This window comes from Zalophus californianus, chromosome 8, assembly GCF_009762305.2.
Source record: "Zalophus californianus isolate mZalCal1 chromosome 8, mZalCal1.pri.v2, whole genome shotgun sequence".
Lineage (NCBI taxonomy): Eukaryota > Metazoa > Chordata > Mammalia > Carnivora > Otariidae > Zalophus > Zalophus californianus.
Window position 1 is genome coordinate 57,743,987 of NC_045602.1, and position 21,475 is coordinate 57,765,461.

At 39.0% G+C, this 21,475-nt stretch overlaps 1 protein-coding gene across 4 annotated transcripts in view; it reads right to left on the reverse strand.

Moving 5' to 3' along the window:
• Positions 1-10,514, reverse strand: part of AFTPH (aftiphilin) — a 67,781-nt gene extending 57,267 nt beyond the window's left edge. For 3 of the 4 annotated variants that reach the window (XR_003524588.1, XM_027621358.1, XM_027621354.1), the window contains exon 1: positions 10,239-10,513. The gene's annotated coding sequence lies outside the window, so the exon portion shown is untranslated. Of the gene's footprint in view, positions 1-10,238 lie in introns of all 4 variants that reach the window. The other variant, XM_027621357.1, reaches the window with a different exon arrangement.
• Positions 10,515-21,475: the final 10,961 nt, after the last annotated feature.

Consider the following 21,475-nt stretch of genomic DNA (forward strand, 5'->3'; position numbering starts at 1 on the left):
GTTAGGTTGTCTTTCTGAATTAATTAATCCTTCTTTATATCTACCTCTTTTATTACATTTGACAAAATAAACCAAATTTGTCTCCATGTTTTTCTCCTCTAGTAGCCTATAAACCAATGTTACTCAATCTTAGCTTTGTATTAAGTTTTCCTTTTTTAATAGAACAGGTGGACCTAAAGATCGGTATTTTTTTTTAAAGTTTCAAAGATGATGCTGATTGTCAGCAAAGCTTGAGAGCTACTGAGTTAAGTTTCCAGAGGATAAGAATATCACCAGACTTTATAACTTTGGGGATGACATAAGTATCTGTAAACTTCACTGCTGAACTCACTGATACAGGTAAATCAATGAAATTCTAATTTTTCTTATAAAAAGTTTTCCCCTACTTACAATGATTTAATTGTACAGACATTTCTTAAAGTTCCGTCATACACATTTATCTGAGAATATCACAGAGAAATTTCACTCAAGATTTAAAAAGAATTTACAACATAAAATTTTTGATATTTTTCTTAAATGAAACTTGGAAGATTTCCTTAAAGGATCAAAATTAAATTACTGCAACAATCCTTGAAACAGATGCAATTATGTATATAATTTAAATGTTATAGAATCCTTGGAAAAAATAAAATCATGTTTAAAAAATTAATTAGTTTCACTTGCAGTTGAATATTAAGAAACGAATGTGAACAGCAACAACAAACTTTTCTCTACTTCCAGAAACCAAGGTCGCTGGTAATCTGATTAAAATCTGTACTTTTTATTTAGGTGCGAAACTTGCACTGTGTGTCAGGTAAACTTCTGAAACCTAATGAGATGGAAAGCTGTCATCTGCTGGCTCATTATGATATAGAGGAATGCGTCTGAAATATGAAAGGAGTAAGAAGAAATGACAACTTAACTATAGGTAAAAAGTCATGAATATTCTTTTTTTTTAAGTAATGAATAGTCAAACATTCCAGTTTGGGCTTCAGGAAAGAGAAAATTTGAATGAGATTCCTGAAACTCTTGGTGTTGTTTTTTGTACGAACAAAGACGCTATTAAAAATATCCAGTGCAAAAAGAGTTAATTTATCTCTTAATGTAGGTTCATGACTTTTTATAAATAGCTACTACAATCAAAAGTCTTAAGAAATCAATGCCTCAGATTTTGAGTGTCACAGTAGCAGAAGTGTTTTACCTGAAAATAGTCCAGGTCAACATTTCTGCATCCAGATCAGATAACAAGATGAGAGATGATTAACCACAGCAAAACAGAAAATACTACAAAACACAAGCAATGACTAAGAAGAAAACAACACCAAAAACACCCACCTTGGAGGGTGGGTGAGGCAGAAACATTATTCATTTTATCTCTTTAAATAACTGTGGTCTCATTAAGATATATGCAAATATTAAAGATCCTACTCCTAGAAGGCTTGCTTTGAAAAGTATCATTTAAAAGAATAATAAGATGTGAATTAAGAATGATATCCTCTAACCTAAACATGGAATTGTTATTTAACATAAAAATTCAATGTTAGCAAGGCAGAATTTTTACATTTGTTGTTAAAACTTGTTAGGTATTTTATTTTTTTTGCTGCTCATGTAAAATGGGGTCTCCACTTCCATCCTATTTTCTTTTTTTTTTTTTTAAGATTTTATTTATTTATTTGACAGAGAGAGACACAGCGAGAGAGGGAACACAACAGGGGGAGTGGGAGAGGGAGAAGCAGGCTTTCCGCGGAGCAGGGAGCCGGATGTGGGGCTTGATCCCAGGACCCTGGGATTGTGACCTGAGCTGAAGGCAGACACTTAATGACTGAGCCACCCAGGCGCCCCTCCATCCTATTTTCTAACTTCTGAGTACTATTTATAAAATTGAAAACTCCTGTTACTTGTAAAGTTTACCATCACATCATAAGCAAACTGGAGTAGTTTGACCATTTCCTTTCCAATTCTTGTCTTTTTCTTTATTGATTGTGCTGGCTAATGCCTCCAATACCAAATCTAATAGTAGTGGTGATAGTAGGCATTAGTATTCCCCCTAAATTAAGACACTGATTTTTGATTTGAGGCATATATACATTTTATCATATTATAGAACTATCCAATAATTATTTTAAATTGCTTTGTTAAAAAAATTAAAAATGAGTTTCAAAATTTATGGAGCGAGTTACAGTATTTAAGGAGATAATTACATAATTTTTCCTTAATTCTGTTAAATCAACAAAAAACCCAATACTTATTCATAATTGTTTTCAATGTGTTCGTGGGGGAAGAAGCCCAGTTTGTTTTCTGCTGCTGGAGAAAGGTGTTTCCAAATAATCAAATAAGCATTGTGTTAGATTACTTGCCCGATTACACATGTCAAACAGAAATATTTAACTTACTTGATCCAATTTACTCCTTACTTTCACTTTTACAAGTAGGTCTCAAGACAAACTTAAATTTTCTTGTTAAGTATGAAACATATTCAAATTAGTAGTATAAGGTCTAACAGGTTTCATCCAGGCTATTTTCTTATTCAACTTCCCCCAAAACAATCTCATCCACCTAAGGCTTTCATTACCACATTCTAGGACTCCCAGATTTATCCCTACAGCCCAGCTCTCAAACCTGAGCTCCAGACCTGCCAGGCCAACACTCTACTAGTTCTCTCTACTTGAATTCCTCAACTCAAACTGAGCTTAAGAGGAAGAGAACTCAAGCTTTTCTTCCTCAAATCTGGTCCTCTTCCAGGGCTCTCTAACTCAGGGAATGGCCCCTTTACCCACCTAGTTACTAAGTCAAACATGAGGGCCACCTTTGACGAAGCTCCTCACCTTCCCCTATCCTCTAAACTACGATTTTTATCTCATAAATCCCTCAATTCTAGAATATCTGTAGCTCCTTTCACCTCCTGTGACTTGTTCTGGTCTAAGCTGTCATTATCATTTAAACAGCCCCTTCCTGACTGGTATTCAATCATGCCCAACCCAAGTAATCTTTTATTTTTTTTTTTTTAAGATTTTATTTATTTATTGGACAGAGAGAGACAGCGAGAGCAGGAACGCAAGCAGGGGGAGTGGGAGAGGGAGAAGCAGGCTTCCCGCTGAGCAGGGAGCCCGATGTGGGACTCGATCCCAGGATCCTGGGATCATGACCTGAGCCGAAGGCAGACGCTCAACGACTGAGCCACCCAGGCGCCCCCAAGTAATCTTTTAAAAAGTCAATCTGATCACACTGATTCCCTGATGGTGATAAAGATTTTTAAAAAATCTTTAATAAAATCTATATAAGCCATTCCCATCTCTCCAGTCACCTCCTCTTCCCTTCCTCTATTGTTTCCAAAGCTCTAAACTAGGCCCTCTTTCATTTATTGAAAGGCAAACATTCTTTTGTGCCACGGGGCCTTTGCACCTGTAGTCCCACTGCCTAAAACATTCCCACACATCCTTCAATTCTTAGATGAGGGATCAGGTTCTCAGGTAAATTTCCTAACACCCTCCCCCAAGTCCTATATTTCATTCAGAGCATAAGAACTGCAGTAAATTATAGTCTGTAATTAAACACTTATAATCTGAAAAATGATTGTGCAAACTGTGCATCCTATGAAAAATGTACTGACAAACTGAAATATAAGAAGTGATTTTAAAAAACTTATTTACTGCTTTCCAGAGTAGTGAAGTTAATCTTTTATTTCTTTTCCATAGATAAAAATAAGTCAGTGTCATGCTCCAGAGCAGCACTGTCCAACTGAAATACAACTCAAGCCACATATACAATTTTAACTCTTCCAACGGTCAATTAAAAAAGCAGATGAAATTATATTTTGCTTAACCCAAAGCATTTAAATGATTTTAATAGATGATCAACCTAAAATATATATCTTAACATTAGTTTTGAAATCTGGTGTGTTTTTTATACTTAGAGCATATCTACTTTGGACTGGCTTTATTAAAAGTGTGACTCGTGGCTAGTGGTTATTGTGTGGCACAACACAGTCCAGAAGATAATGTTGTCTTTTTTTTTCTTTTAAATATTTTATTTATTAATTTGACAGAGAGACACAGCGAGAGAGGGAACACAAGCAGGGGGAGTGGGGGAGGGAGAGGCAGGCTTCCCGCCGAGCAGTGAGACCGCTGCGGGGCTCGGGGCTCGATCCCAGGACCCTGAGATCATGACCTGAGCGGAAGGCAGACACTTAACGACTGAGCCACCCAGGCGCCCCTAATGTTTTCTTTCTTGTACTTAAATAGCTTGCTAACATAATCAGAGTTATTTCAAAAAGAACATGGCAGGGGTGCCTGGGTGGCTCAGTTGGTTAAGCATCTGTCTTCGGCTCAGGTCATGATCCCAGGGTCCTGGGATCCAGCCCCGCATTGGGCTCCCTGCTCCGTGGGAAGCCTGCTTCTCCCTCTCCCACTCCCCCTGCTTGTGTTCCCTCTCTCGCTGTCTCTCTCTCAAATAAATAAATAAATCTTAAAAAAAAGAAAAAAAAAGAACATGTCATTAAGCAATTTTAAATTCGTATCAAATAAGGACACATCTCCCTTTAAACTGCTCAAAAATGTTTAAATTATGCAAATATTCATACTGCTGAAAAGCCTAAATCCAAAATAAAAATTCAGGTAAACAGTTTAAAAACTGCATTTTTACTGATCACCTGAGGAGATTAAAGGAAGATGGGTACTCTCAAACACTGCTTGTAGATAAGTGATTTTATTATAATCTCTTGGAAAGCAACTGGTTTTTAACTTTTGATTTAGTAACTCCACTTCTAAGACTCAGTCCTATGGAAATAACCAAAAACAAAGTCAAAGATCACAAACTTTTTCACCAAGATATAATACGATTTATACATACATGTGTATATGACACTCATATACCCACGGCGGGGGGGGGGGGGGGGGGGCGGCGGGGGGGGGCGGGGCACGGGAAAACTGAAGGCAATCCAAAACATTTGGTTATCTCTTTGTAGTGTGATGACTAATAGTCCTTTTAACACATATTATTCTTTTTAACATATATTTATTGAGTGTTACTCTGCGCCAGGCATTAAAACAGATGAGTCCCTGCCATCAAGGGGCATACCAGTTTTCTTTATGCTTTTCCACATCTTCCAACTATTCTATAATAAACATGTTATCCTTTCATAATTTTAATAACCAGAAAAAATATAATATGGATTTGATTTGGACAAAGCAACTGAAAAGGGACATCCACCTGGGAAAGAATGTGAATATAGCCTTGAATATTAGTTTAGATGAACATTTTCTGAAATGGCAAGGGAAGTTTAGTTGACTAACACAAAACAAAACAGTCTGTATGATAAGACTTCAGTCTGTTAAAAGGGCATACACACACACACATATATAATGTGGGGAAAGTTATATATTAAACTGTTAACAGGATATTTCTGAATAGCAGGAATGTGATTTTTTCTTCTTCTTCTTTTTTTTTTTTTGGCTTGCCAATTTTCTACAATGCCCCTGTAATAAAAGTCTATTTTCAAAAATTAAAATACATATATACAGCCACTACTTCTGAGCATCTACTACATACAAAACTGTGCTAGGTTCTATAAGAGGTAGAAATGAGTAAAAGGAGTCACAATCTTAAAGAAAACTACAACTATTTAGGGGGAACAAGAGAAGAGAAAAATAAAAGTAAGTAACACAAGCCAGAATATAAACATCAAATTAAGTCAAATGTAGTTACAAGGATTTGAAGAAAAAGAATCTCACTTGATTGGAAAGAGGAAGAATGGTGAAAATGAGAAAAAGCTTTGTAGAGATAGAATCTGAAATGAAAAGGATTTTAACTGACAGAGGTAACAGCAGGCACTAAAAATAAAGTATGGGGCAAGTGTCAAAGAACAGTAAGTCACATAATAGGAGTTTGGTTAGAATGTAGGATATATGAAGGAAGTAGGCATTATGCTGGAAAAGTGGGCTGTGAAGGCCTTGAATTTTCAGAAGGGAGTACCTCTGTAAGTTTTTTGAATTTAGCAATGGGGAAATTACTAGAGGTTCCAATTCAAGAAACTGTCCATATCACTGTAACCACCTCCTAATGGAATCTTCCTGCTTCCACTCCTGCACTCCCATAGTCTATTTTTTGTACAGAAGCCAGCCAGATCCTTTTTTTCCCCCCAGCCAGATCCTTTTAAAACAGATTATGTCACATCTCTACTCAAAAACCCTACAATGGCTTCCCATTTCACACAGTAAAAAGCCAAAGTCATTAGAATTTCTACAAAGCCCTTCAACACTGCCCTCTTACCCTCTAACTCTGTGATCACATATACTACTTTTCCCCTTGCAATTCTTTGACTATTCCAGGCATACTTCCGCTTCTACCACTCTTCCCTTGTATTTTCCTCACCAACTTCAGGTCTTCAGCTTTCTCTGAGCCCATCCTGTATAAAACAGCAAGCCGCAACAAAAACCACCTCTCACTCCTGTCTCTAAGACAAAAAGTCTGAACTCCCGTATCCTTCCAAATGGACTGTTTTTCTTTGTGATACTTAACATCATCTGCCATCTCTATATTTTATTTTTTTAATCCCCACACATACATATATATACACACACAGAAATGCAAGAAAATGAAGCTCAATAAGGGCATTTTTTTTTCTTATTTGTTCTTTTCAGTATCCCCAGCATCTAGAACAGGGCCTCACATATTGCAGTGAGAATGAAAGAGAATACCAGTGTTAGATATTTAGCTGAAATGGCTTATGGCATCTTAAAAAGTATTTACATAAATAGAGCCTACAGTAAATTTATTCTAATTTACTACTTTATTTTCCTCTGGGAACTATTCACCAAAACAGTGCTTATAAATTAAGCTTTGAGCATACAGACAACCTTTAATTTACCAGCAATTTATCTCTGCAAGGTTTACTTAAGACTGAGGAAGAAAGGAGAGAGTATTAAACCTATTTTCCTTTTTTTTTCATTTCTCCCAAACTAAAGAGCAATGATTCCCCACTCTCTGCTTCCTCCCCAGTGTACAGTTTCTGACTTTTTCCTTTTCCCAGGGAATAGGTCTAATCCAGACCTATGAGCCCCAACCGCAGGGTAAGGCCAGAAATAGAAACTAGGAGTGTGATACAGGGCTGTGGAGATGGCAGGCAGGAATAAGAGGAGAGCCCAGGCAAGGGAGGTTACTGCAGAGGAACCTTGGAAGGGGAACAATTCTTTAAACATTTTCAAGTTAGAACCTCCTTATATTTTAAAGGGAAGACAATACAAAATGACACTTAACTACTCCCCTGTTCTCTTTTTAAATATACAATGCTAAAAGACAAAGTGACACTTTATTTTAAATGAAAAATCTGACCTTTTATTTTGATTTCAAGCACATAAGTTTAGAAAAAAAATCTAATGAATGACCAAGTACCCACCACTTAGCTGTGTTAAATCTTAACCTTTTACCAACTTGCTTCAGATTTATATTAAAAACAGTAAAGCTATGGTTGAAAAACACAGGCCCTTCCTAGATCCTTTATCCCTCTTCAGTTTTTCAGAGGTAACTTTTATTCTCATTTGGTATTTATCATTCCAATAAATGTTTTTATACTTTTGCTACACATTCCATGATTCCCAGAAAATATATTGTATAGTTTTGCATGTTTTAAAAACTATATTAAAATTACATAAATATAAGCAAAACTATCATATTATATCCTGGCTCTGTTACCAGCTGTTTGACCTCAGGCAAGTTGCTTAACATCTGTGCCTCAGTTTCTTTTCTGAAAAATGGGGATACCACCTATGAGTTTATAGGGTTATGAGGATTAAATGAGTTAATATACTCTATATAAATCACTTAGATAAGTATCTCACTCATAGTAAGTAGTATATATCAGTGTTAGTAATTATCATAGTTGCAAAAGAACCTGTGGTTGTATTACATATACACACTCTGAGAAAAGACTAATTATTGAATTGATAGATATATATAACCCATGTAATGCCAGACATTTTTCAAATTGTGTAAAAAGTATAAATACTTATGAAGTTCAGGCTGGAAAGATTCACCAGCCTAAATAAGTTGCAACTGAAACTGCTAAGAGAGGAACTGAAACTGCTAAGAGAGAATAAAGTCCTTATTTTTTAACTTACGAATTGTAGGTAACATTAAATTACAATATAAACATTTGATTTAAATAATTTATGACAGTTTAAAAATACCTAAGTATGTAATGGCCTCTTTATGAGTTTTGGTAGGTAGGGTTATGAGAGGAGTAATTCCTCAATGGGAAGCTATTCAAAGACTTTTTATTTTTATTTCTTTTTTTTTTTAAGATTTTGTTTATTTATTTGACAGAGAGAAAGACAGCGAGAGAGGGAACACAAGCAGGGTAAGTGGGAGAGGGAGAAGCAGGCTTCCTGCTGAGCAGGGAGCCTGATGCGGGGCTCCATCCCAGGACCTTGGGATCACTACCCGAGCCGAAGGCAGACGTTTAACGACTGAGCCACCCAGGCGCCCCTCAAAGACTTTTTAGACTGTTAATTTAGGTCTCACACAAAAATAAAACATTTGGTACTCAAATTTCATTGTTTTCTGAACTCTTAACTGCAAGTAAAACAAATTAAAATTTTAAATGATGTTTCATAATAGGATTCATCTAGATTACAAAATTTTCATAAAAACAACTGGATTCCGCAAAATTTATCCATGGGCTCAGTATCTAATTATGGACACATATGATATAGGATTATTTTTTAATAGTCTCCAGGTTAAAAATCAGAAAACAAAAACAAATGCCCTACATATTATGTGAATTCTAGTAAATTTCTTACAAGAGCTTTTTAAAGGTTTTAAATATAAATCTATACTTTGAAGATCAATTAATGTATCTGATTGATACACAAAGGAATTCGATCTAATAAGCATTTACTAGGTGTCATTTACTGGTCTAGATACTTTATACAAGATCTTTAAATCCATGTACAGTATCTTCATGGACAAAATTTACAAGGCTACCATAGGTACTCTGTATAGACACATATACTTTTGCAAAGAGTTAAAAATGACTACTACAAAAGCCAACATTTAAGCCAGCAAAGCATATAAAATGTAGATAAACTGTGCAAATTATATCAATGGAATAGTGTTGAAATATTTGTTTCCCCTAGAGTTTGGCATATATTTCAATGTCTAAAAGGTTAACAGTAACAATTAAATGTAACATCAAGGATCTGTCTCCCCCTCCCACCCTCAAAATAAAAAACAAACAAAACTCAAAAAAACCCAATTCCGAGTATGAGAAAGTACTCCGTGAAAGCCAGTGAAGAGGGAAGATTAAAGTTCAAAAGTAAAGTTTTACTTTTCTTCTCCTAAAGTGAGAACTCTGAAACGGAACCACTGCTTTTAATTTGCCCCCTTCCCGTGCCCCCACTAAAATATTTACAAGTATGAGTTAGTCCTTTCCTCGGCCCCCAAGAGAAGATTCAGTGGGAAACCAAGCTAAAACTTGCTAAACCACTAACAGAAAAACCTAGCCACTCTCAGTACTTTCCTAATGGAGAAAAGACCCTGCCACTGTTCACCCTATACTCTTGTCCTCTGCCGAAGCAAGACACTGCACTTGACAAACTGGGAGCGTAAAGAATAATGGTCCAACTTTGCGAACGCAATCTGGGGAGGAGAAAGATTATTTCCTGAGGAGTGCAAGAAAGGAGCAGAAAAGATCCTTTCAGGAGCGGATGCATGAGCTTTGGGGCTCTCCTCTGCCTGCTGGAGGACTCAAAATCCGCTTGCTTCAGAGACCCTTGGAAGCAGCCGCACTCCGGTCGCAGCCGGCCTCGGGCCTGGGAGAAGCAGGCAGTGTTTACACCTGTCACGAGGAAGGGGGAGGGAAAAAGAGGAAACCCAAGCAAAGCCCCAAACTTCTGCACAGCTCCCGGGAGGGAGCGGCCGGCCGGAGCTGTGGGCAGGTGGAAGCGGAGGGGCAGGGCAAGTCGGCGGCGGCTGGGGCTGTGGGAACCACTCACACTTCCCCGGCCGGTGCCCGGGATGGCGGGGAGGGATCTGTGCGGTTTGGGCGCTGCCGCCGGCGTTCCCGCACCCGCCGCGGAAGAGGGCAGAGCCCAAGTCCGGAGCCCGCAGGCCCGCAGAGCCGGCACCGTACCCGTCCCCGCAGTCCCAGGCTCCGCGGCAGGCAGGTGCTCCCGGCCCCGGCAAGGATCCGGCCAGTGGGCCGGGCCGGGTCCCAGCACCCTGTTCCCCACGCGCGGCCGAGGAAGCGGAGCGGTGGCGCTTACCTGGCTCGTTCCGGGCGGCCGCGATGGGCATGGCTCAGGGGCCCGGGGAGTAGCTGGCTCCCCGGGGAAGGACCGGCTAGTCCGACGCGGAGCTGGTGAGAGCGGAAGGCAGGCTGCTCACAGCCCTGTCAGCGAAGCAGCGCCATGGACGCCCACCCGGAGTTTCAGCGCTGTCGCGGGACCCCCATCCCATCACCCTCCGCCCTCTTCCGCCGCCGCCGCCGCCGCCGCCGCCTCCACCTCCTCCTCCGCCGAGACCCCCCGCCCACTCCACACACTCTCCCATCATGCAGCGGGGGAACCGCTGCCGCCGACACGTCACTTCCGGGCGCAGGTGGCTAGGTCGGGGCCGGGCGCTGGTGGGTGCGGGGGGGGGGGCGGGGGAGGACACTCCAGGGGAATTAGTGTCACAGAACGCTTACCCCTGCGCAGGCGCGGTCGCGCAGCGTGCCGGCCGCCATTTTGGGTGTGGGCAAGCTGCCCTTTTTCTTTACTTCCTTGCGAGTCATCAAGCTGTTGCGGAGAAAGACGTCTTTCCGCATTCCGCCTCCCGCTGAAGCTGCGCTCCAGGCGAGGGACAGGTGCTTTTCAGACGGTTAACGATATCGTTCAGTCAAGACCGAGTTAAGTCTCTTGCTCTCCAAATAAAATTGCCAAGATTTTGAAATACAGAACCATATCTTCTCCACCAAAAACCTACCGGAGAGCCCTTATCGGCTTGCCCTTTTCGCCCCGAAAAACGACTTTTCATTCAGTCCAAGTCCCTTCCTCTTTTTAATTTAAACTGACAGAAGAGGAAGCTGGTAGTTGATACATAACAAAGAGATTGTTATAAATCAATCTTAAGAGGGGAAGCACCCGCCGAAGACTGACAAATCGGCTTTGAGACCAATACCAAAAAAAAAATTTTGCTAACAGATGGAGACGGTGATAATTTTTCATAGATGCTGTGGGAGAATATCCAGTGAAGCTAAAGATAGCAAATCAACTTATGCATTTCTCTAGTAGGGGTCATAACGGGTTCTTTTTCTATCATCAGCCTTGGGCAGTTGATCATTTGCGTTTTTATAACCTTTCCCTTTTTTTTTATCATCACAAATATCTGTTAGAACACCGACCACTGTAAAAATCAGACTACAATGCTTTAAGGATTATTGTTATCGTCCGGGATGATGAGCCCGGAGTACCTACCCTGCAAATCATGAGCCCTCCTGAGTGCTCATTCTGCTCACTTTTGCCAAACCTGCACCGGTAATAGTTCTAAGACAGCAAAGCTCAACAGCTACGCAAAGAAACAAGGACGGAAAACACCCTCAGCCACAGAGAAGTGTCCACCCCCTTGAGTGGAGAAATTATACAAATCAGGGGAAAGATAAGGACAAAAGCAGTTCATCACGGTTTATCCCGCCTCTGCAATGTTCTAGACAAATTAACTTGGAGCGCTAAAATAGACTCGCATTTGTCTTTTTACAACTCAGTCGTTGTAAGAAATACGGAGACTGCATCACTTTAAATTGGAGTACCAATTGTTTTGTGGTGGTACTGGATTTTTTGTTCCGTTGCTCAGTCACTAAAGAAAAATCTATATGACTTGTCAAATTCCTATTGTATTTCGCCCTCTGCTGGTGTAGCTTGCGTGCAAGCGTGAAAAAAAATATATGTATATGTCACTATAAATGTTTATTGACTAAGGAAAGAAAAAAAAATATATGTGTGTGTTTGTGTAGAGACGAAATGAATTGACTTTCGGTGAACACATGCTTGTTTTAATTTGATAGCTCTACTAAACAGGAATATCGGAATAAGAAGAACATAAGATAAAATCCTAAAGCAGACCCTACACCAAGTAAATGTTTAAATTGAAATAACGAGGGCGCCTGGGTGGCTCAGACGGTTAAGCGTCTGCCTTCGGCTCAGGTCATGATCCCAGGGTCGTGGGATCGAGTCCCGCATCGGGCTCCCTGCTCCTTGGGAGCCTGCTTCTCCCTCTGCTTCTCTCTCTCTCTCCCTCTGTCTCTCATGAATAAATAAATAAAATCTTAAAAAAAAAATAAAATAAAACTCCTAAAAAAAATAAATAAATTGAAATAACGAATTTAAACATCAAAACGTTAAAGAGAAAACCCTGCCTTAGGAAGAATATCTCCCTGATCCATACATAACATATGATTATAAAATGATGATTCTTGTCAGATAAATGTAGAAGCCAATCGTATTCACTTAAGGGCAACAATTTAGAAATCCGTGTCCAACTTTGAATATGGAAATTGAGTAGCTCTTTGGTCAGATGACTTGTGAGTGCAACCAACCAACTTGTAATTGGTAATCTTACACAGGATTCTGAAGACAGCATTCCAAAGCCTACAAAAATGTAGTACAAAAGGACAGTCAGTCTTTGTTTCTGAATGTTTTTAAGATGATGAATCTGTAGGAAACATAATTATTAAAATTCACTGCATTTGGAAAAAAGTCATTGCATTTGGATCTAATGATGGTATTATTTTTGTTTACTTTTTAAAAATTATGACCATAACTTCATTACCTAAGAATTTGCATCAAGAAAAGAAAAAGTACATGATCATTTATCATGTGTTATATTTACTTCTAGTTTTTTCTCCTGTGCAGATTTTTTATAAAGTTGTAATCATAACTTAATAAAGTTATGTAAACATAACTTTCCACTTAATATTATGTTGTAAGCATTTCCTTCTATTGCTTAACATTTTATAAAATCTTAATTTTAATTGCCTACACGGTATTCAATGGAGTGGACATACTGTGATCCATCCATTATCCTATTAGTAGATATTTTCCACTATTGCAAATAATACTCTGATGATCATTTTGTGCATGTGGCTTTGTCTGATTGTAGGACTTTTTTCTCAATATAAAAATGATTGAGCCAAAACAATGTTTTATTGGCGCTTTATCATCTCACATTATTTTCCAAAAGACTATGCCAATTTACAATGCCACCAGTAATGTAGGAATGTACCAATTTTACCACCTCCCTACCAGCAGTGGATAATAATTAAAACAAAAAAAAAGATGGAATTATACTTTATAGACTAAAAGTTGAAAGGAACTTAACATATATTGTATAAGAAATCAACAAGCACAAAACCCCAGCAGTGATGTTCTGGAAAAGCAGTAACATAGACCTGGATCTATGAACAGGGTCTATCATCACTATGATTTTTGTATAAATTACTTAACCTCTCTGGGCTTCAGTCTTCTTATATGTCAAAATGAGAGAGTGCAGCTAGATCACAGGTTCTCAACTCCTTTAGGATAAGTAACTAGCACATGTATCTCTTTGAGAATATGGTCAAAGCTTTGGCCCATCCTGCAGAAAATACTCATCCCACAGAGGTTCAGATTTCTTAGACCTCCTAAAGCTCATTCATGGAAGAGGGTCTATGAACCGCAGCTTCAGAAACCCTGCATCAGATGATTTCCAAGGTCCTTTGCATCTACACATTTTCCTAGGATTTCATTTTATGACCCAGTAGACACTTTCTGGCTAAGTAATACTTGTTTGGACAAACAAATGATAGTATATTCATAGATGGATTACTTTTCAGCACTTAAATAAACTAGGGCTATAGGTATCAATACGGTTAGATTATAAAAACAAGAGTGAATGAAGTTTCAGAATGGGTAAAATGTGATATGAATTTTATAGTATCTGTGAGTTTTAAAAAGAGACCAATACTTTATGGATATGAATTTTATATAATAAAGTATAAAAATATGGATTAGGGGCTAGTACAGAATGGGCCAGAGAGCACTAAAGTGGACTTTATCTGTCATTGGAATGTTTTATATCTTTAAGAAAATCTGAAGCAAATGTGACAAGCCATTTACAGTTTTTTCTTTTTGTTTCTAGCTTTAAGATCTGACAAATAAAAATTGTATTTACTTAAGATGTACAATTGATGTTTTGATCAAGCCATTAACATTTAATTCTAGGTAGAGGGTACATGGGTGTGTGTTATATAATTCTCTGACATGCTCTGTATTCACTTTTTCATGGTTAAAAAATAGTTTTTCCAGAGCTAGTTAGTTTAAAACCATGAACTGTGAACAGCATTCAGAGAGAGTTCCTGACATATTGTGCTAATACTAGTATCTGAGATTTGTACAACTTTTCAAAATGCTTTTCAGTATCTTACCCCTCCTGATTCTCACACAGTCCCTGTAGAGCCTCTAGGGTCCCTACCTCAAGTGTCTGTTACTGTTCCCCCAAACTTAAAAATCACTCCAGGAGCCAAACTGCCATACTGGTTTTCTGGAGAGCTTCCTACTGGCATTTTGGGCCTCTACTGGTATGTTAGAACTGACAGAGACAATAATTCAGGTGTTCTGGCCTCTGGGTCCATATTAAGTATGCCAGACCCTAAATTCTTATAGCTTGTAGACCCCCTGAAGTAAATGTTGCTGTGGTGCTTTTCCTAACAGGAAATCAGGCCAGACATCTCCCAGAACAAGGCAAGAGAGACTTGAGCAGGAGCTATGCTGGGACCTTACTCTTCCCTAGGATAGAGGGGGACTTGTTCTCAGACTTCAGGCCGGATCTTTGCCTCCCTTCATTAATACCATCAAGACGAGTGTCTCTCCTCTCAGGTAATCGAGTCATCCCAAGCCTAAGGGCTCAGAGGCAGAGAGCAATTCCAGGGGCTGGCAATCACTTCTCTCCACACCTTCAGTCCTGCTGTAATCCTGTCTTAGACTATTTTATTTCACTCAACCTGTGTACATTATTTCTGTTTGTCCCTCCCCAAACTGAAAGACAAAGGCAATTGGACGCAGTGAGCCCCCGATGTGATATAGATCATAGCTAAAATACACAGGTCACAGAAAGCATGGAGATGGCAGAAGTACGCAGTATTCTTGCCAAATATGTTTAATCTGAATCTTACTAAGCCTTTAAAACTACCTTCCAGTTTATAGGAAATACCGGAGGAACAAGTTAAGCAGGACTACTAAGAAACAATTGCACCAGTCCAGTACAAACAACTCATTCTCTTCAAAAGGGATAGTCTAGGTTAAAAGAGACTTAAGAGAAATTACAATCTAATGCAATTTGTGGTTCATCGATAGAATCATTCGAATAAACTGGTTATAAAACACATTTTGGGGATAGTTGAGGAAATCTGACTATGTATTGACTTAAATGTCTTGAGGAATTATTACTAATTTTTAATAATATGGTAATGAAATTATGGATATGTATGAGAATTCCTTACTTTTTGGAGATGCCTGACATGTAGTGATGTATATAATTTATTTCAAAACGGTTCAGAAAGGGATGCCCGGGTGGCTCAGTTGGTTAAGCATCTGACTCTTGATTTTGGCTCAGGTCATGATCTCAGGGTCCTGGAATCAGCCCCACGGCAGGTTCCCTGCTCTGCAGGGAGTCTGTTTGTCTCCCTCTCCCTTTGCCCCTCCCCCACTTGCTCTGTCTCTCTCAAATAAATAAATCTTTATAAATAAAGAAATTAAAAAACGGTTCAGAAAAAAACCCCCAAATACATAGAGATAAAGCAAACATGGCAAAATGCTAGAAATTATTAAATTGAATCTAGGTGATGGATGTCTTAGTGTTTATTATGCTATTATTTTTACTTTTCTGCTATTTTGAGTATTTCATAATAAGAAGTAAAAGAAAAGGCCATTAAAAAATACCCAAGTATACAGATGAGGTCTGGATTTCCCTTACATTTATTTCCAAATTACTGCATTCCCTAGGCAATCATTGTCAAATACACATTTCTGATTCTGGAGCAGACCTTGTAAACAGTGATCTTGTAAAGGGGTTTAAAGATGTAGAAAGGAGAAAACAGGCAAGGACTGCAACTTCCAAATCAATTGTAATTAGTTTAAATCCTCTAATATGCACAAATACAGTAGAATTACAGCTCTGCTCAACAAGGAGCAGTTCTAATGCAGTGTTAGCAAGAGAACAGCAGGAATTACATTATCAAGAGTAGTGCACTATTTAAGCAGCAGTCTCAGCTGAAGCCCTCTCTGACTTTCCAAGACTGGTCCTTCTACTTGGAATGCCTTTCTTCCTGCTTCTTACAGTGGATGACTGTCCTTTTTCCTTCTTCTTCTTCTTCTTCTTCTCCTTCTTCTTCTTCTTTCTTCCTCTTCTTCTTCGTCGTCTTCTTCTTCTTCTTCTTCTTCTTCTTCTTTCTTCTTTCTTTCTTCTCCTTCTTCTTCCTCTTCTTCCTCTCCTCCTTCTCTTTCTCCTCCTTCTCCTTCTCCTCCTTTTCCTTCTTCTCTCCGTCTCCATCTCCTTCTCCTTCTTCTTTGAAGAGCTCAGAATCTGAACCCCTTTCCTATGTTTGGGAAAATCACCAATTTATGAGTCTAGGTGGGAGGCAACCCCTTCCTCCCAGTATAAGGCTGAGAGGGCCAATGTGGGGAATCAAAGACAGCTGCAGATTTTGCCACTCTGCAATTTTGAGATGGCGTCTATCACTCTTCTTGAGTGTGTGCTAGCCTGTGGCTTAATTTGACCCACAGCATGGGTGGACGTGGTGCTGTGTAACTTTTCAGGCTGAGCATTAAGAGATCTGAAGCTTCTGACTTTGCTGTTTGGCATGTTCATCCTGGAAGAGAGACATCACATAAAATGTACAACTCCCCTGAGTGCAGCATGCTGTGGGAAGCCCAATCTACTTGAAGATAGAAGTGACCTACGCTAAGCTCCCAGCCAACAGCCAGCCATGCAAGTGAACCATCTTGGTCATTCCGGGCAGATGAGCCCTCAGACGACTTTTTAGACCCAGCAGGCACCGCTTAGAGCAGAAGAACTAACCAGCTGAGCCCAGTCATTCTACAGAATCTTGAGATACAATAATGGTCATTGCTGTTTTAAGCCATCAAGTTCTGGGGTGGTTTGTTACTCAGCAATTGGCAATGAAAACAGGCAGAAACTTCTTTTCTCAGCTTCCTTTGCTGCTAGGTGGAGCGTGCAAACGAGGCTTTGCTGAACAGATGCCCCTCCCCAGACTTCGAATAGGAGCTAATTAACAAACAGAATCAAGAACCACAGAGAACTTTTTCTGATGGTGATGGGAACTGTCTTGGCAACACAGAGCTTCTGAGGCAGCAGCAGCTGGTGGCTGTTTCATGTTCAAGGCTCAATACCAGTTTCGGCAGCCTCCTCACTGGACCAGATCTCTGGCATGTTTCGGGAGATGTTTCTGGCTGTTTGGGTTCTGAGCTTGGTTCTTGAATCATGTAGGAAATTCTGTGAGCTATCTAATATTTTAATAAATTTCCACTTAATCCGTCAATGTCCGTTTCTGTTGCCGGTGACTAAGAACTCTGACAGATACTCCCTTAAACTATGTGGCTTCTATTTGTTCCTTAAGATAAAATTCAAACCACAAGAATTACCCCTCCTTCACTGACCTCTTCTCTGTACTCCCTGCCCCCCTCAAATTTGTTTCTTCTCTTCTAAGCCCCTGCCATGCCTTGTGTGTATCTATAATACTGCTCTTATCACATCCAGTGTAATTTCCAATTTCCCAAACTGCCTCCCTCACTAAACACATAACTTTAAAGGAAAGAACTGGGTTCTTCATCTCTGTATCTCTAGTGCCTAGTATGGTGTTTATCTAACACTTGTTGGATGAATGAGTAATTGAATGAATGAAATTGGTGGTATGAAATTTAGTATGTTGATAACAGCTCTGGACATAAATAGTTATCATTTCTAAGGTTTTTTTTTTACCATTTACATTCTTGTCATAATAGAACATCGATAAGGTTCTCTTGACAAGAAAAATAGAGCAAATTTTAGAGTATTGCTTTTATAAAATACCACTGTAAATTCTCTGGATACTACTGATATCCATAACATTAATGGATTCCTTCTTAACCTAGTAACTATTTCCCTTTTGTGCACTGCCAGAGACATTTTCATTGTTATTCCAATGATTACTTTTATTCTTTTTTGACGTAAAAATGTTGAAATTGTGGGTTTAAAAAATCCTTTTAGTGATATTCCCTAGAGTACTTTAATTTAGGCATTTGAGATAAAGAGTTGTGTAAAAAAGTCATCTTAGAAGTAAAGCGATGGCAGATACACATTATGAAGCTTCTAGCCATATAATTTAGTGAAGTCATAACAAACATGTTCTCATTTGAGAACAGCATCAGGTTAAAGGTTAATGAAAATATTTCTATGACCAAAAATCCAGCTACTGAATCAGGATTCTCCCACTGTATCAGTATCCCTGGGCTTGAGGCATAGACAGCTATGGCTTTCAGAGTTCCACAGGTGATAGTGATGAGCCAAAAGTGGATAACAATTAAGACAAGGGACCATTGATTTACTTTTGGCTATGAGCTTATTATTTAGCCATGTAAGAACGTTAACTACTGTGTTAAGGCTCTGTCCCAGGTGCTGTGAAGACAAATATGAACAAGATACTCCTTGTCCCTCAGGAGTCTGAAGCCTGGTATCAGGTACATGCAAAGATTTTACATGTTTTGTGCACTTTTCTCTGTGTTTTATACTTCAATAGAACAATCGTTAATAGTTTCTACCTCATGGATCTATCTGAGGTCGAAATTAGATGCTGTAAATATGGTACTGAACACAGAGCTCGGAACATACTAAGTACCAGCAAATGTTAGCTATCACTGATGTGGTTATTCCATGAGTGTTGTATCTCTACTGACTGGGACATAGAATCGATCTCTTCCTACTGTATCAGGTGCATAGAGTTTGAGATAGACCCCTGAGGACTCCCAAGCATGAGTTCAAGTGTCTCAGTGTTTCAGAATCAGTGTTCCAAGACCCTTCCTTCCATGTTGTTCTCAATGCAGTTCCTGGACTGGGATGAAGTAGGGCTGAATCTTGGGTAGTACTTGGGTATAAAAGAGAGCATGTAAAGAAACATGAACTAAGGAAATGGTGTTGGTGGTTCCCAGCCCCTGGGAGGTTTTATAAGCTTACTATGGTGCTTTTATCCTTCCATCAGTATTATGTACGTCTGATACTCACATGTTTATTGAATGAATGAGCACAAATGTTTAGAATGCATCGCTGTTAAGTCTGTGTTACCTTCTACAGAAATGTGTCCACTCCGAATCCAGGAGCACTGATCTGCTCCTGCTAAGAGAATCCAAGTTACCCATCCTTTGTAACACCCAACCTGGAGAAATGTTATTGAAGTTCACTCAGTATGCCAGCTTCATCACAGATTAGCAATCTAGATCTACATTTATGTGAATTCTAAATCTTTCGGCCATGTAGGGCAGCCACTTTCTGGTGGGGTATTTCTCAAGATTCCCTTTACTATAGACAACATGGTTGTTTATATTGAAAACTCCTAAAATCTATGAAAAAAATACTAAAACTGAAAAGTGAATTTAAAAACCTTGCCTATTACAAGGCTAGTATACAAAAATCAACTCTATTGGTATATGCTACCAACAAACAATTGAAAAAGCGAATTTAAAAATACTGCTTATAATAGCATTCAAAAATAAAATATTTGGGAATAAACTTGATAAAAATCTGCAAGACATTTATTCTGCTAACAATAAAGCATTGTGAGAAACTTTAGCAAAGACCTAATTGAATGGAAATATATAATGTTCATGCAGCAGAAAACTTGACATTGTGAAGCTGGCAGTTTCCCCCAATTTAACCTATAGATTCAACATAATCCTAATCAAAATCCCAAGCAGCAATTTTTTTCCAGAATTTGTTTTTAACAGAGATAATTGACACACAATATAACATTATACTATTAGTTTCAGGTGTACAATGTAATGATTTGATATTTGCATATATTGAGAAATAATCACCACAATAAGTCTAGTTAACATCCATGACCGTATTTAAATTTGAAACAAAAAAACAGAAGTGTATTTTTCCTTAAGAAGAGAATCAGTTTTGGGGTGCCTGGGTGGCTCAGTCAGTTAAGTGTTTGGCTCTTGATTTTGGCTCGGGTCATGATCTCAGGGTCGTGAATTGAGCCCCATGGGGGGCTCCGTGCTCAGCTCAGTGGGTGAGTCTGCTTGCGATGCTCTCTCTCCCTCTCCCTCTGCCCCTCCCCCTGCTCGTGCACTTGCATGCTCTCTCTCTCTCTCAAATAAATAAATAAATCTTTTTTTTTAAAGTTTTTATTTATTTATTTGAGAGAGAGAGAATGAGAGATAGAGAGCACGAGAGGGAAGAGGGTCAGAGGGAGAAGCAGACTCCCCGCCGAGCAGGGAGCCCGATGTGGGACTCGATCCCAGGACTCCAGGATCATGACCTGAGCCGAAGGTGGTCGCTTAACCAACTGAGCCACCCAGGCGCCCCAATAAATCTTTTTTTTTTTAAAAAAGAGAATCAGTTTTTATTCAATGGAATCTATGAAACAAATCATTTGGATCTAAAATTTCTTATTTATTCAATGTTGTATTGAAAATGGCCTGCCCTTTTGATGAAGAAGCTGAAATGACCTAATGAACTAAACAAAAAGGCTTTGTTAGCTGGCTACTGGGATAGTGATGAAGGTCTCAGATTAGCATAAATTGTCTGTGCCCTGATACCCATCAAAGTGCAACTTTCTCTTTTGTCATTGATTATAGGGGATAAAATCACCATCCTGTCAAATGATTTTTCTACAGAGCCTCATCTTTGTCAAATATAAACTTATAACATCTATATGGACAGAAAGGCTTGTGATAAAGGCTCATACAGTTGTGGAAGGTAGTAAAACAATGATAGGAAATGATGATGGTTCACAAATGACCTTAGTATTAATCACAGGGAGAGACATATATGAAATTCCATTACACTCGAGGCATTTTTTTTCTTCTACTTTCTCGCTTTTCTCTGGGTTTTTCTTCCTCAAGACCGTACAACGTGATTTCTGGTGTTTGAGGCAGCAAGAACCAGCTCCATTATCTTCCTTTTGCAGGGGTTTAAAAATAAATAAATAAATAAATAAAAGTTCTTCTGACAATTTATAAACCTAAAACTCAATGAGGAGTTTTGTCTCTTCCACAGCGTGCTTTAAAAAATATTCCGAGCTGAGCAATTGGCTCTGGCAAGAGCCTATCATACCACAACCCCACATGACTTTCAGAATAGCTAGAAGGACAGCCTCAAGGTCGTTCTCTCTCTGGAATCTCTCTCGCCCTTTGTTTTCTCCTGCCCATCCTTCTCCTAAACCTGCCTCCTCCCATCCTCCCTGCTCTAGAACTGGCTCTCGTTCTTC